Genomic DNA, 15,103 nt, shown 5'->3' with positions numbered 1-15,103 from the left:
CAAGCTTTTCAACACAGTCCAAGCTTCCAACAATCACCAACGAGCTCCAAACTCACAATAATCAAACTATATATGCACAAATCATCACAAATCAACCTAGGGCTTATCATAAACCAAAATCTCACAAGATTTCAAAGTTTCTTACTTTGTTCAACAGTTTTGGTAGCCAAAAACCCAATGCTAAGCAAGGATTAGAGTGAACCTAAACATCCAAAATCACAAAATCTCATTTAATCAAAATCCTAGATTTTCGAAATTTTGAGGAGAAGAACTGATAAGTATTCGAGCTTTTCTTACCCATTTCTTATATGGGTTTTGTAGAGCTTTTCACAAGGAACGCGTAGCGGTAAACGGTGCGGCGATCGGAACTCTGTAGCTCAAGATATGAGCTTGAGAAGATGATGGTGAATAGTGCTCAATCTCTTCTCCTCTCCCTCTTTCAATTTCTAATGTTTGTGTGTTTGTGAGAGGGTAAGGGTTCATTAATGAGCCCTTATATATGTTGGGCTTGGGCCCGGTCTAACTCATTAGCGTTTTTAACCCGTTTGGCCCAACTTCGGGCCAAACCTTTAAAATTAACACCCGGTTTTCCGATTCTAATATTTTTCTAAGATATTTAGCTGTTTTCACTTTTTCTCACGCATCACCAAGCAGACTGGAACCGGTTCAGCCGATTCAATTTCTGGCTCGAGGTTTTTCACAGTTTTTCACCGAAAATACATTTTCCGACTCAGAAAAACCCACTGAGTCCAAAAATCACATTTAAATCCTTAAATTCTCACTCTAACTTTTCGGGATCTAATTTGGGCAATATAATCACTTAATCACTCGGTTGATTAGTTGCGGTTCTTACATGTGTTATTCAAGTATGAGTGGATTTGTGGGAAACATTGGTAGAAAGTTACTTTGGGTATTTATTGAAAAAATTTGGAAAAATGGATAAACACTCATACATTTATTACTTAAAATATATGCATCTCTTTTTTATGACAAAAGATAAATCTTGGTGTATATACTTTGAATATAAAAAAAAAGAAAAAGAAAAGAAAAGAAAAATGTAAATTAAGGATGCATATAAGGTTGAATTAGAAAGAAGATGCATGAGTGAATGTGAAAAAAAAGGAAATAAATAGGTAGTTAGGTTGTTTTGTATGTGTAAATAGGTTGATATAGGATTAGGTGAGATACTTAAGCTAATCAATGATCCAATCTATTAGCCCATTTAACAATATTAATCCTACCTTTACCCTAACTCCATTACAACCCTTCAAAGACCTCACGATATCTGCATTCATTCATCAATTATGTGTTGATTGTTAGATGATTTGCAAATCATTTAAAAATATGATTAAAGGAGAATTGAGCGATTAAGCCCTAAACACAGAGTGAATAGAGTGAATACACATCCGGTGAGGGGTTTGATTGCTCAATTCTATGTTCTTATCTCTTATATTGTATCTTCTTGCAAGTTGTTTGCTTGTTAGTTTAGAAAATCTCAATTCAATTATTTGGACATTGATCATATTGTTATATTTTCTTGCCTTAGCCCTAAGGTTTTATTTTGGATTGATTGGAATTCTCTTGTTTGTTTTTGCCAAACTCAGTAGGAAACCAGGGTATAAATATAGATAGAAAGCATTTAGTATCGTTGCATGCATATAAGTATTTGCATTGAATAAGTTGCTTGTCCTTTTACTCTTCTCCTTTGATTGTGATTAGCATGAGAACATGCTATTGTTTAAGTGTGGGGGAATTGATGAATCCATATTTGATGATAAATTTTGGATTGATTTGAGTGGATTTCATCCTATAAACCCACATTTATTCACCTAAAGAGCATGCTTTTGTGTTCTCTCCCTAAATTGAGCTTAATTGTAAAAATATGCTATTTTGTGATTAATTTAATCAATTTTATTCCACTTTCATTCCATTCGATGCCTTGATGTATTTGATGAGTGATTTCAGGGGTAATAGGTTGGAATGGCTTGATGAGAGTAGAAGAGAAGCATGGAATTAGGAGAAAACATGAAGAAATTATAGGAGAGAAGCGTTTCAGAGTGTGCCCATGCACACTTTCTGTGCCTACGCACAAGGGTCAAAATCAGCACCTGTGCCCACGCACAGAATGGAAATTAGTAAGTGTGCCCATGCACAACTTCTGTGCGTACGCACAGGAGGAAAATAGCATGTGTGGGTACGCACAAGTCCCTGCGCATGACTTCATTAAAAAGTCAAGTGGCTCGTGATTTAAGGGTCTTTTTGGCCCATTTCTGAAGCTGCTGGAGCATATATAAAGGGGAAAGCAACACCATGACATATCACACATTATATAATACACTTAGTTATTTTTTAGGGTAGTTTTTAGGTTAGTTTTCCTTAGGTTTTCTCTCAATTTTAATTAAGGTTTTGTAGAATTTTATAGTTCAAGTTTTGATTTTGGATCCTAGCAACTTCATTGTAAGTATTTCTTTAATTCTCTCTTTTATAATACTACTTGTTCTACACTTTCTTCTACTTTAATTTCCTTTATCAATATATACATAGTTTTGCAATTTTGAATTTCTAGTTGGTTAATTTGATGTTTGATGATTATTACATGCTTGTTTGAGTTGCTTTTATTGATTTTGAGCATTTGTGGTTCATAGCTTTTATTAATTTACCAATTTTGCCATGTTTTGTGAATATGCATACTAGGTATTTGATGAAATGCCAATTTTGATTATGTGGTAAATTTCCACCCTTTGGCTTGGGAAAATGAGTATATGGGTTACTAGAGCCATAATGTCCAATCATTTAGTAATAATTCTTGAGTTGTTAGATGTTATTGTTTCCACTAACGCTAGCTTCTTACTAAGGTAATTAGTAAGTTAGCTTGGATTTCTGGATTAATAACAATTATGCTCACTTGACTTACTCTTCGATGTTAAGGGTTGACTTAGTGAGATTAATCCATCATAATTATCATAGTTGTGGTTATGGCAAGGAAGGGATTCCATAACTCATCCCAAGTCAAGGCTTCATTTATGTTTTGAACCACTTTTTCCTCAATTTTGAGTCTTACTTGTCCATATTACATACATAGTTCTTTTTTTCTTTTATTAGTTTATAAATTGCAATTTGAATCGTTCTTTTATCTCTTTATTTGTTTACCTCAATCATTGAATTCCCTTGCTTTCCACAACCAAAATTGTGTAATCTTAGGCATTAGTTCCTAGGAAGAACGACCCGAGGTTTCATTACTCTCGATTAATTAGAAATTGTAAACTTTGACTGGGAGGATTATTTGTTGGTTCGGACTATGCTATCAATGAAGTAATTATTTTGCTAAATTTTTGGACCATCGTGATCCTATCTATCACTTTCCTAGCCACATCCAATGCTATCATTGATGTGGCTAAAGGAGAACTAACCCTACAATTAGGGGAGGATCACATCTTATTCAAGATGCTTCATCCTAATTCTCCCTCTAAAAGAGAGATAACATTGCAACACCTAGTGTGCCAATCCTCTCTTTCTGTATAGAGCATTGCAGAGCCCCTAGACATCAATTTTAAGTTTGGTGTTGGGCAGCCATCAACAAGCTCTAAGAACAAGGGTATTAAAAAAAGTACCTAAAGGATGGAGGAACAAGAAAGTTCCTACTGAAGACCTCTCACCTGGCATGAGAGTTGTCTTCACTAAGAAGCCAGTCTTACCACATACAGTGACTTGTGTCCTATCTCTAGAGCATGTAGAGCTTATTCATGAGAGGACAGAAAGAAAATTTATTGTAAGGGGTAAAAATCTGAACCCAACCCAACCTTAAAAGAGCGCTTGTTGGGAGGCAACCCAACCTTAATTAATTATTTATTTCCTTTTATTGTGTTTTGTTCTTTTTTTACAGAGTCATGCTCATATGCATTAGCCAGAACAGAGACAGATTTCACAGCAGTGACAACAGAACACTCCGGATAGAGTGTTAAAGTTGAATGCTAGCCAGGGAGCAACCCCTGGGCATTCAAACGCTAGTGCAAAGAAGTAGGGAATCTGGATTCCCTAGCCTCTCCAGATTAGTGGGTTCCACAGCATCTTCACCTACCCTACCTACCCCACCTACTTTCACACTTTCCCATACACACTTTCCTATAAACCCTAGCCCAATCACATCCATACCACTTCCCCAAAACCATCATAACTCCCACCTACCCCCACCCACTTCAAAATCCAATTTCCTATGGCCGAAACCTAACCCACCTTCATCCTATAAATACCCCTTTCCATAACCCTTCAAACTCACACCTCTCATACACTAATACACCCACAAGGTCGAGCCCTCTCTCTCCCACTCTATCCTTCTATTTTCTTCTTCTTCTACTCCATTCTTCACTTTACTTTATTTTTGCTCGAGGATGAGTAAAGTTTTAAGTTTGGTGTTGAAAATGCATAGCTTTTTTCTTTACCATTCATGGAACCCAAGGTTGGAGAACCCTCTAGAAAGAGAAAAGAAAAAGAAGTAGCCAATCCTTCTGAATCTTGGGAGATGGAGAGATTCATCACCAAAGTCCACGAAGACCACTTCTATGAAGTAGTGGCTGAGAAGAAAGTGATCCCTGAGGTCCCGGTCCCTTTCAGACTCAAGAAGAATGAGTATCCGAAAATCCAAAGAGAGATCCGAAGAAGAGGTTGAGAAGTCCTAACCAATCCCATTTAGGATGTTAGGATTCTCATGGTGCAAGAGTTCTATGCTAATGCATTGGTTACAAAAAACCATGACACTAGTGTGAACCCAAATACAAGGAATTGGATCACCATGGTCCAAGGAAAAATCTTAGATTTCAGCCTAAAAAGTGTGAGGTTGGCGTTCAACTTGCCTCTAATGCAAGGAGATCCTCATCCTTACACTAGGAGAGTCAACTTTGATTAGAGATTAGAATAAGTACTCTCAGATATCTGTGTGGAAGGAGCACAGTAGGAAAGGGATTCCCAAGGCAAGCCCATTCAACTTAGAAGGGCTGACCTTAAGTCCATAGCTAGAGGAAGGTTGGAATTCATTAAAAGATCCATCATTCCCACTAGCAATTGGTCAGAAGTGACTGTTGACAGAGCCATCATGATCCATTACATCATGATTGGAACTGAGGTGGAAGTACATGATGTGATTCCTCAAGAATTGTACAAGGTAGTTAAGAAGCCTCACACCAGTGCCAGGTTGGCATTTCCACACCACATCTGTCACCTATGCAATTCAGCTGGAATTGTCATAAATGGAGATGTCTCCACTGGGGAGGATAAGCCCACCACTAAGAAGATGATGGAGCAAACAAGAGAGCATGCACAAGAGCATGTGCATCCGCCTCAGTATGAGATCCCTGAGATACCTCAAGGGATGTATTTTCCTCTTCAAAGCTATTAGAATCAATGTCAAACTTCTCTTGGAGAACTGAGCACTAACATGGAGCAATTAAGGATGGAGCATCAAGATCATGCTACCACCCTCAATGAAAAAAGAGAAGATCAAAGAGCCATAAGGAAAGACCAAAGGGCTATGAAGGAAGAGCAATAAAGGCAAAGGAGTGACATAGAAGAGATTAAGCATCGCATTGGATCCTCAAGGAGGAGCACTAGGCGCCACCATTAAAGGTGGATTCGTTCTCTTTACAGGTCTTTCCTATTACTTTTCTATTTTCTGTCTGTTTATTTTTCTGTTATCTTGTTCTAGTTGCATGATCATTTGCATTTTATGTCTTAAAATTGTAAAATGTTTCATATATCTCTCAAACTGCTTAAAAGAAAATTTTATTGAAAAAAAGTGAGAGATACATGAATTTCAAGTTTAAAATAAGAGTAGTTTAATTATGTTGATGTGGTGTCATTTGCTTTTGTTTTCTGAATGTATGAAATAAACAGTACATATTTGAAGTTAAAATTTTAGAATGTTGGCTCTTGAAAGAATGATGATGAAAGTGAAATATTATTGATAATTTGAAAAATCTAAAAATTGATTCTTGATGCAAGAAAAAGTAGCAAAAGAAAAAGAAAAAGCTTGCATGCAAAAAAATGGCAAAAATATAAAAGAGAAAGCAAGTAAAAAAAGTCAAAAGCTCTTTAAATCGAAAGGCAAGAGCAAAATGTCGATAACCCTTTAAACCAAAAGGCAAGGGAAAAAGGACCCAAGGCTTTGAGCATCGGTGGTTAGGAAGGCCCAAAGGAATAAAATCCTGACCTAAGCGGCTAAACCAAGCTGTCCCTAACCATGTGCTTGTGGCGTGAAGATGTCAAGTGAAAAGCTTGAGACTGAGCGGTTAAAGTCATGGTCCAAAGCAAAAAGAGTGTACTTAAGAACTCTGGACACCTCTATCTGGGGACTTTAGCAAAGCTGAGTCACAATCTGAAAAGGTTCACCCAGTTAAAGTGCCTGTGGTAAAAGAACTTAACTAGGAGAGTCAATAATATCATCTGGATTCTAAGTTCCTAAAGATGCCAACCATTCTATGTTTCAATGGATAGTGAGATGCCAAAACTATTCAGAAACAAAAAGCTACTAAGTTCCGCTCATCTAATTGTAACTAAGCTTTATTTGAAACGTAGAGATTTATTGTATCTTAATTTTCTTTTTATCCTACTGTGTTTTTAGTTGCTTGGGGACAAGCAACGGTTTAAGTTTGGTGTTGTGATTAGCGGATATTTTATACACTTTTTGGCATCATTTTCATATAGTTTTTAGTATGTTTTGTTTAGTTTTATATGTTTTAGTGTTAAATTCACATTTTTGGATTCTACTATGAGTTTTTGTATTTTTGTACAATTTCAGGTATTTTCTAGCTGAAATTAAGGAGTGGTGCACAGAATTGTGATCTCAGTGGCACCAACTTGGTACGCACAATTGTAATCTCAACTCTTTTTCACAACTTCGCACAACTAACCAGCAAGTGCACTGGGTCATCTAAGTAATAAACCTTACGTGAGTAAGGGTCGATCCCACAGAGATTGTGGCTTGAAGCAAGCTATGGTCATCTTGTAAATCTCAGTCAGGCGGATTCAAATGGTTATAGAGTTTTGATAATTAAAATATAAATAAACATAAAATAAAGATAGAGATACTTATGTAATTCATTGGTGGGAATTTTAGATAAGCGTACAGAGATGCGTTATTCCTTCTGAATCTCTGCTTTTCTACTGCCTTCATCCAATCCTTCATACTCCTTTCTATGGCAAGCTGTATGTTGGGGGATCATCGTTGTCAATGGCTACCGTCCGTCCTCTCAGTGAAAATGGTCCAAATGCACTGTCATTGCATGGCAAATCATCTGTCGGTTCTCACTCATGTTGGAATAGGATCCATTGATTCTTTTGCGTCTGTCACCATGCCCAACACTTGCGAGTTTGAAGCTCGTCACAGTCATCCCATCCCAAATCCTACTCGGAATACCACAGACAAGGTTTAGACTTTCTGGATCTCAAGAATGCTGCCAATTGATTCTAGCTTATACCACGAAGACTCTGATCATGAACCAAAAGGCTAAGAGATATGCATTCAAGCATGTTTGCATGTAGAACGGGAGTGTTTGTTAGGCACGCGTTCATAGGTTGAGAATGATGATGAGTGATAAACCACTATTTTATGGTTTACAAAGTGTTTAATTGTGTGGTTTTATCATGGTCTTTACCCACTTATTCATATAATTAGCATGCATTTATAATTCCTTCCTAAAATTATTACATGATTGAAAACTTACTTCCTGGAGACCCTTTAATTAGGTATTTTAATTCCCATTATTCCATTCGATGCCGTGATCTGTGTGTTAAGTGTTTCAGGCTTTATAGGGCATGAATGAGTGAGAGATTGGGAAGGAAGCTTGCAAAAATGGAAGGAATACAAATTAAGGAGATGACCAGCGAGAAGTGACGCGTACGCGTCAGCGACGCGACCGTGCGGAAGAAAGAAATTCGCAGTGATGCGGCCGCATGAGTGACGCGGACGCGCGGATTAGAAAAGCAAAAGCGACGCGGAAGCATGGACGACGCGCCCGCATGGAAAAGAAAAACGCCGAACGACGCGTCTGCGTGAATGACGCATCCACGTGACGTGCGCGATCTGCAGAATTTAAAAAGTCGCTGGCAGAGTTTCTGGGCTGGATTTCAACCCATTTTTCGGCCCGGAATTACATATTAGAGTCAGGGAACATGCAGAAACAAAAAAAATCAATTCATTCTGCACAATTTTTAGTTTTAGATTTGGATTTACTCCTCCCCTAGGTTTTTCACTCACTTGAGCATTCATAATTATCATTAGAAGATTTTGGCTTTAACTTTTGAGAAGAGTCTACCTCCGGTACTAGTCATCTTATTTTGTTATTTACTTTTTATGTTTATTCTTCCATATTTTTAATCCCTCTAGAGTTGACTTTGGCTTATTTTTACAAGTTATTAATATAGACTATTTTTATTTTTAATTAATCCTTTTCATTATTATTTATCATGTCTCTTTTTAATTCCCTTTCCTATGTTATGAGTTCTACGTTTACAATGAGCGAGTAGTTCCCTTACTTGATGGGGAGTTGATTGAAAGGAACCCTTGAGTTGGGGTACTTAAAGGAGAAATTGTAATTGGGCTCATTGTTGGAATGCCCTCTAGTCACTAACACAAATCCTTTTTAATGAGCAGATTGAGACTTGTGAATAGAAACAGCAATCCAACTTGTTTGAATCTCCCTTACCTAGTAAGGGGTAACTAAACAGAGCAATCTTCAATTATCAATTTAATCTTGAGAGTACTTCAACAAAAATAGGGCTTCCAACTAATCTACTTCCAGTCAAGGCTTTTATTTAGAATTAATTAAATTTTCTATTTTAGTTTCCTGTTATTCAACTCAACCATTTTTGAAAACACCTGATTGATAAAATAGCACATCTCTCTGCAACTCGTTGGGAGACGACCTGGGACTCATACTCCCAGTATTTTAATTTAAATTTTGTGACAACCCTTCTAAATTGATAAGCGGATTTTCGGTTGGTTAAGGACTGTACTTGCAACGCATCTTTATTAATAACTTCTTAACCCGCCAATTTCTGCCACGTCAATTTTTGGCGCCGTTGACGGGGAGTTGCAATAGTGTGCTAATTTATTGATTGGTATTTATTTTAATTGCAATTTTTCTTTTTATTCTGTCACTATGAGCTATACGTTTCTTTCATTAAATGACGCGTTCACTTCCTGATCCAAGCTTGCCAGTATTTGACCCTGAGATTGAAATAACTCTTTCATGTATAAGGCAAGCTCGGCGTCAGCGACTCCTCTTTGAAGGCGAACCTGAACCATCATCTAAGGAAGAAACAAGCTCCTTCTCTACTGATCCTGTTCATTTACGTGCAGGTGACATGGCAGCGCCTAGGAGAGTCACTATCCAGGAGGAAGGAGCCCCTGATTTTACGCTCAAACCATTCCAGCACACCATCCAGCAGTGGCTGTGGATTTTGAAATAAAGTCTTCACTACTCAACTTGATGCCCAAGTTTCATGGCTTACATGCTCAAGAGCCTATCAAGCATCTTAGGGATTTCCAGACTGCTTGTTCTACTGTTAAGCGTAATGGCACTAATGAAATCTCCATTCTGTTGAAAGCCTTCCCATTTTCTCTGGAGGGAAAGGCAAGAGAGTGGTACTACGCTCAACCCGGAGCAACTGTTTCCAACTAGGATACACTTAGGAGAGAGTTTCTGGATAAATTCTTTCCAGCTGAAGTTGCCGATAAGCTGAGGAAGGACATGTCTATGATCGTTCAGGATGAATCTGAGACCCTCTATGAATACTTAGAACGCTTCAATAATCTTCGAGACGCATACCCCCATCATATGATTGACAAGATAGTGTTGCTCGGCTAGTTACACAGGGTTTAAAATCTCAAGATAGGACCACATTGGAAGGTGCTAGCAATGGTTCTATGAAAAAGTACAAGACTACAGACAAAGCATGGCAATTGATCAGCGACTTAGCTGACTCTACTAGGAATCACAGGAAGAAGCAAAGTCGGTCAAGAGCTGTTGCAGAGGTATCCACTAGTAAAGAGACTGCTACTATAGCTCAGAGCTTATGTGAAATGACCAACTTGCTGAAGCAGATGCAACTGAATCAACAACAGCCTCAGCAAGTTCAGCCTTCTCCACCACAGCACAGCCAGCAGTTGGTTCCACAAAGAGTATGTGGAATCTATGCAGATTACAGTCACTATACCGATGAGTGTCCGTAACTCCAACCAGAAGACAACACTGTAGCAGCCACTCGTAACTTTCATGACCGCCCCAATCAAGGGTACAATCAAGGTGGCAACTATAACCAAGGATGGCAGGATAACTCTAACTAAGGCTGGAGAGACAATTCTAACCAGGGATGGAGGGACAATCATAACAGAGGAGGCAGAGATAATAATGGAAATCAGAGGTGGAATAACAATAACAACTTCAGGCAGCAAAATCAGAATCAGTCCTACAGAGCACCTCATTTAAGACAGCCTCAAGCATCTCAGCAGACCTCTCAGATCACTTACCCCTCTTCATCTCCTAATGATGAGTTACTACAATCTATTGATCGGAGACAACAGGCTATGGAAAATAATTTTAATGCAACTCTGAATGTTTTGACTTCTACTTTACAAACCCTCGTCTCACAGGTTGGATCACTGACCAACTCCAACAACCAGTCCTCAAGTTCTGGTGGACTCCCCTCTCAACCATTACCCAACCCAAAGGGTGGTATTAATGCCATCACCCTAAGGTCTGGAACCACATTGCAAGAGAGGAATCAGGAAGAGCCAAACCCACCTGAACACGCCTCAGCTGAAGAGGTAGTGGAAATAGAAGATGTTGAAGAAGAAAAGAGCATGCAAGACATGGCTGAAGAAGAAGACACCAAATCACAGGAAGAAGCACCGAAGGGCGCAGACACTATAGAGGACGCCATTCCTATTCCATTTCCACAACTTGCAAGGAAGCCCAGGAAGCAGTTGGAACCTGATCCCAAAATGGTAGAAATCTTCAAAAAGGTTGAGGTAACTGTTCCCCTTTTTGATGTCATTCAACAGGTATCTAAATATGCAAAGTTTCTAAAAGATTTGTGCATACATAAAGACAAAATTAATGAATTAGGAACTATTCCTTTAGGAAGTTCTATATCTGCTTTAATGGGAAATATACCTAAAAAATATAGTGATCCAGGTCCATGCATGGTTAACTGTACCATTGGAGGTGTGATATTTTCTGACTGCATGTGTGATTTAGGAGCATGTGTTAGTATAATGCCTTTATCTGTATATGATGTTTTGAGGCTCCCTCCCTTAAAAAGGTCGGCAGCTCGTTTTGTGTTAGCAGATAAAAGTATTATTACAGTGGCTGGAGTTGCTGAAGATGTATTACTGGGAATCAAAGGTCTCACTTTCCCCATTGATTTTTACATCCTGAAGATGCCCCAACATGACTCAGAGAAGCCATCATCAATCCTATTCGAAAGACCTTTCTTGAAGACCTCGAAGTTCAAATTAGATGCTTTCACAGGCACATACTCTTTTGAAATAGACGGCCGAGTAGTAAGCTTCAATCTGAATGGAGTTATGAAACACCCTCCAGAAGACCGTTCTATCTTCCAGTGTGACATCATAGATGAAACCGTAGCTGAAGTTCACCAGGAAGAGTTTGAAGATAAGTACATAGGACAAGGTCCAAGTGTGGGAAATTCCGAGGACAATGTGATGACAAGTCATCATATACCTATTTTTCTATGCTTTTTCATACAAGAAATTGATGATTAGTGCTTAAATATTGCATTCTTTTGTGCTTAATTGATATATTCTCTTGATCTTTTAATTTTATAAATCTTGTAGGAAATAAGAAGAAAAAGAAGCAAAGAAACACAAAATAAGCTAAAAAGGAGAAAAAAGAGCTTTGGGGTACACTTTGAAGTTGGGGCACACTTTGGAGCCTTAGGCCACACTTTTAAAAGCGTGGCCCATGACCAAATTAAAGGAGTAAGCAACCAGCACGCACATTACCCTGCTCTTGCCAAGAGCAGGGCAATATCATCATGAAACAAAGTGAGGTTGGAAGCAAATTTTCGCTAAGTTAAAATCTGGGCGCTCACAGCATGACCATACCTCCTTCAAAGGGCTATAACTTGAGCTACAGATGTCCGAATGATGTGCTTCCAGTTGCGTTGAAAAGCTGACGTTTAGAGCTTTCCAACAATATATAGCAATCCATATTTGGCATACAATTGAGGCATGAGTGAAAGGCATCTTTAAGGGCCAAAAATAAGCGAAAATAAACCAAAGTGCTTCCACCAAGGCTCGAAGAGGGAGACACAAGGAAACAAGGAAGTAGCGCTCTCAAGGAGAGCAGAGTGCTCTCTTGGAGAGTAATGTCGTGCTCTCTTCATAAAAATTCAAGAAAAATTGTTTCCCCAAATGCTTTCACAAGGGTTTGAACTTGGGAACTCCCCTTGGTGCACATGAGCATGACACGGCCAGGGACATGAGGCGCGCAACACAACATGGGCAAGGAGGACTTGGTGCACAGGATACACATGCAAGGCTCCACTGCTCTGCCCTCCACAAGAGCAGGGCAGCATCCTAATGCCTCACTATACTCAACACGCAACATGCATCCCCACACAAAGCTTCACTCCTCTGCTCTCCACAAGAGCAGAGCAGCCTCCTGGGAGCAACATGGGCCAAAATTCAACTAAATGTCCATTTAAATTCAATTCCACTCCAAATTGAATCAAGGCCAACCAAACCCATTTCTCCTCAAATCCAAAGCAAGCAAAGCCCACATCATCACTCAAAGGCACATGGATCAATTAGATTAGGATTTTCATTTTAATTGTAATTTGTTTTAATTTCATTTTGATTTTCACTTTGTAAAGCCTATATAAAGGCATCAATTCCATCTCACTAGGGGGCTAGCTCCACTAGGGAGCATTAGGAGTAGTAATAGAGAGCTCTCTCTCTCTCTTTTAATTTTTCTTTCTATTTTGAATTTGGAGTGAGATTGGAGGAATTCTGTTTCATTTTCACTTTGAGAATTCTCTTTGTTTACTTTCTGAAATTGAATTGAGTTTCCTTTCTGATTTGTTCTTCAAGCAATTCCCATTTCTGTTTTGAGTTTCTGCAATTCTCTTCTACAAATTCACTTTCTGCCATTTTCCACTTAAGCTTGCTGTGATCTTGATCTACCTTCTTGCAATTTACTTTCATGCAATTTAATTCTTCCTCAATTGCTCTGCATTTTACACTTGATGTTTACTGTGATCTTGGTTTACATTCCCTGCAACTTTACATTTTTTGCAATTGATCTAAGTTACTGATTTACTACTCTCTTTAATTTCCAGCACCCCAACCCCCTTTACTTTTCATGCAATTTACATTTCTTGTCATTTAAGATTTTGTCAATTTACTTTTCTTGCTCTTTAAATTTCCTGCTATTTACATTCTGCAGCTTTAAATTCACTGCTATTTTACTTTCTGTTGGCTACATTTCATCCAATTTCACTTCAATGTTAGCTTGACTAAACTAATCACCCACTAAAGTTGCTTGATCCACCAATCCCTGTGGGATCGACCTCACTCTTGTGAGTTATTACTACTTGATGCAACCCGGTACACTTGCCGGTGAGATCTGTGTGTTTGGAAATTTCTTTTTCCACCAAAACACCATCAAGTTTTTGGCGCCGTTGTCGAGAATTGATTAGATCAACAATGATTAAGTGGGTGAGAAGTCTAGATCAAGCATTTTTTTTTGTTCTCTGTTTTAAAGTTGAAACCAAGGTGTTTATGTTTTTGCCTCACTAAGCAAAACTCATCTCTGATATGAGTAATTTCAATTTTTATTGGTGTTGTGTTTTACAAAATTCAAATGGAGTTCACCTTATCTTTTAGTCAAACAAACTTCATGGGATATTGCCCACCATCACAATATGATTCAAGTCATTATTCTAATGATGGTTGGGAATATCACTAAGAAGATACAAATTCTGAGCACTCCAATCCATGGAGATTTGCTTCAGAACCCCAAGATGAGCAAGAGAATCATGAGGGATACCAACCACCACCACAAAATGATTCAAGTCATTATTCTAATGGTGGTTGGGAGTATCACCAAGAATTAAAGGAGTATAAACAATCAAGTGAAATGAAATATTTCCCAGAGCCACAAAGTGACTCATACTGTGAAGGCACGTACACAAATGATGGCTGGGAAGGGAAATGCAATGATCCACATTCTAATTATTCAAGGACATAATCACTTGATCGTGCTGCCAGAGCATACTTGGACAATTCTTCATCACTTGACTATGCCTCAACACAAAATCCATCCCAAGACTCACAACCAACACAAACTTCCACGAGCCAAAGTTTCTCAGAGCTTGAGTCCATGTTCAACAAAATTGTGGAGGAACAACAACAAGCTTGGAGAGAACGAGAAATCTTTTTTCAGGAAACAGATGAGCAATTGGAGGACACAGAGAAACGCTTAAAACTACTAAGCAAGAAAAATAAAGACCAATTGGTGGATGCAAAGGAGAACGTGGAAGAGCAAGATGAGGAGGCTACTGCATCAAGTGAACTTTCAATGAAGAATGAGGTGGTTGAAAATGAAACTGCACTTGAGGTGACAAAGGAATATGAAAATTCACAACTCTTTCAAACTTCCCTGAAACAAAACGGCTCAACAATTGAATCCATGATTGAAAGATATGAAGAGGAGATAAAGAAATGTTGGGAAGATCAACAAACCTCCTCAATGAAAAAGCTATTAAGTCAAATGTTGAGTGCAAGGGAGGAAGTGGAAGGGCAAGAAAGTGAGAAAGACACTCAAGAGGAGTCACACTCAAGTGAAGCAGAGAAGTGCAAAGAGGAACGACTCATGGAACCACCAATTCAAGAGGCTCTTAATGAAGAAATTACTCAAAAAATCACACAGCAACCATGTCTTGACATCCAAGAAGTGAAGGCAACTAACAAAAGCACCAATCATGTCCCTGAATCAGCAAGCAAGCTCAATCAAGCCAATTTCAAAAGAAAGCTTGCTGAAAGAAAACCAAGAAAGGGGACAATAGCTAAAACTTCTCCCCCCTT

This window comes from Arachis stenosperma, chromosome 3 (genome assembly GCF_014773155.1).
Source record: "Arachis stenosperma cultivar V10309 chromosome 3, arast.V10309.gnm1.PFL2, whole genome shotgun sequence".
In the NCBI taxonomy this organism is placed as follows: Eukaryota; Viridiplantae; Streptophyta; class Magnoliopsida; order Fabales; family Fabaceae; genus Arachis; species Arachis stenosperma.
Note: the sequence above shows the minus strand (reverse complement) of the source record.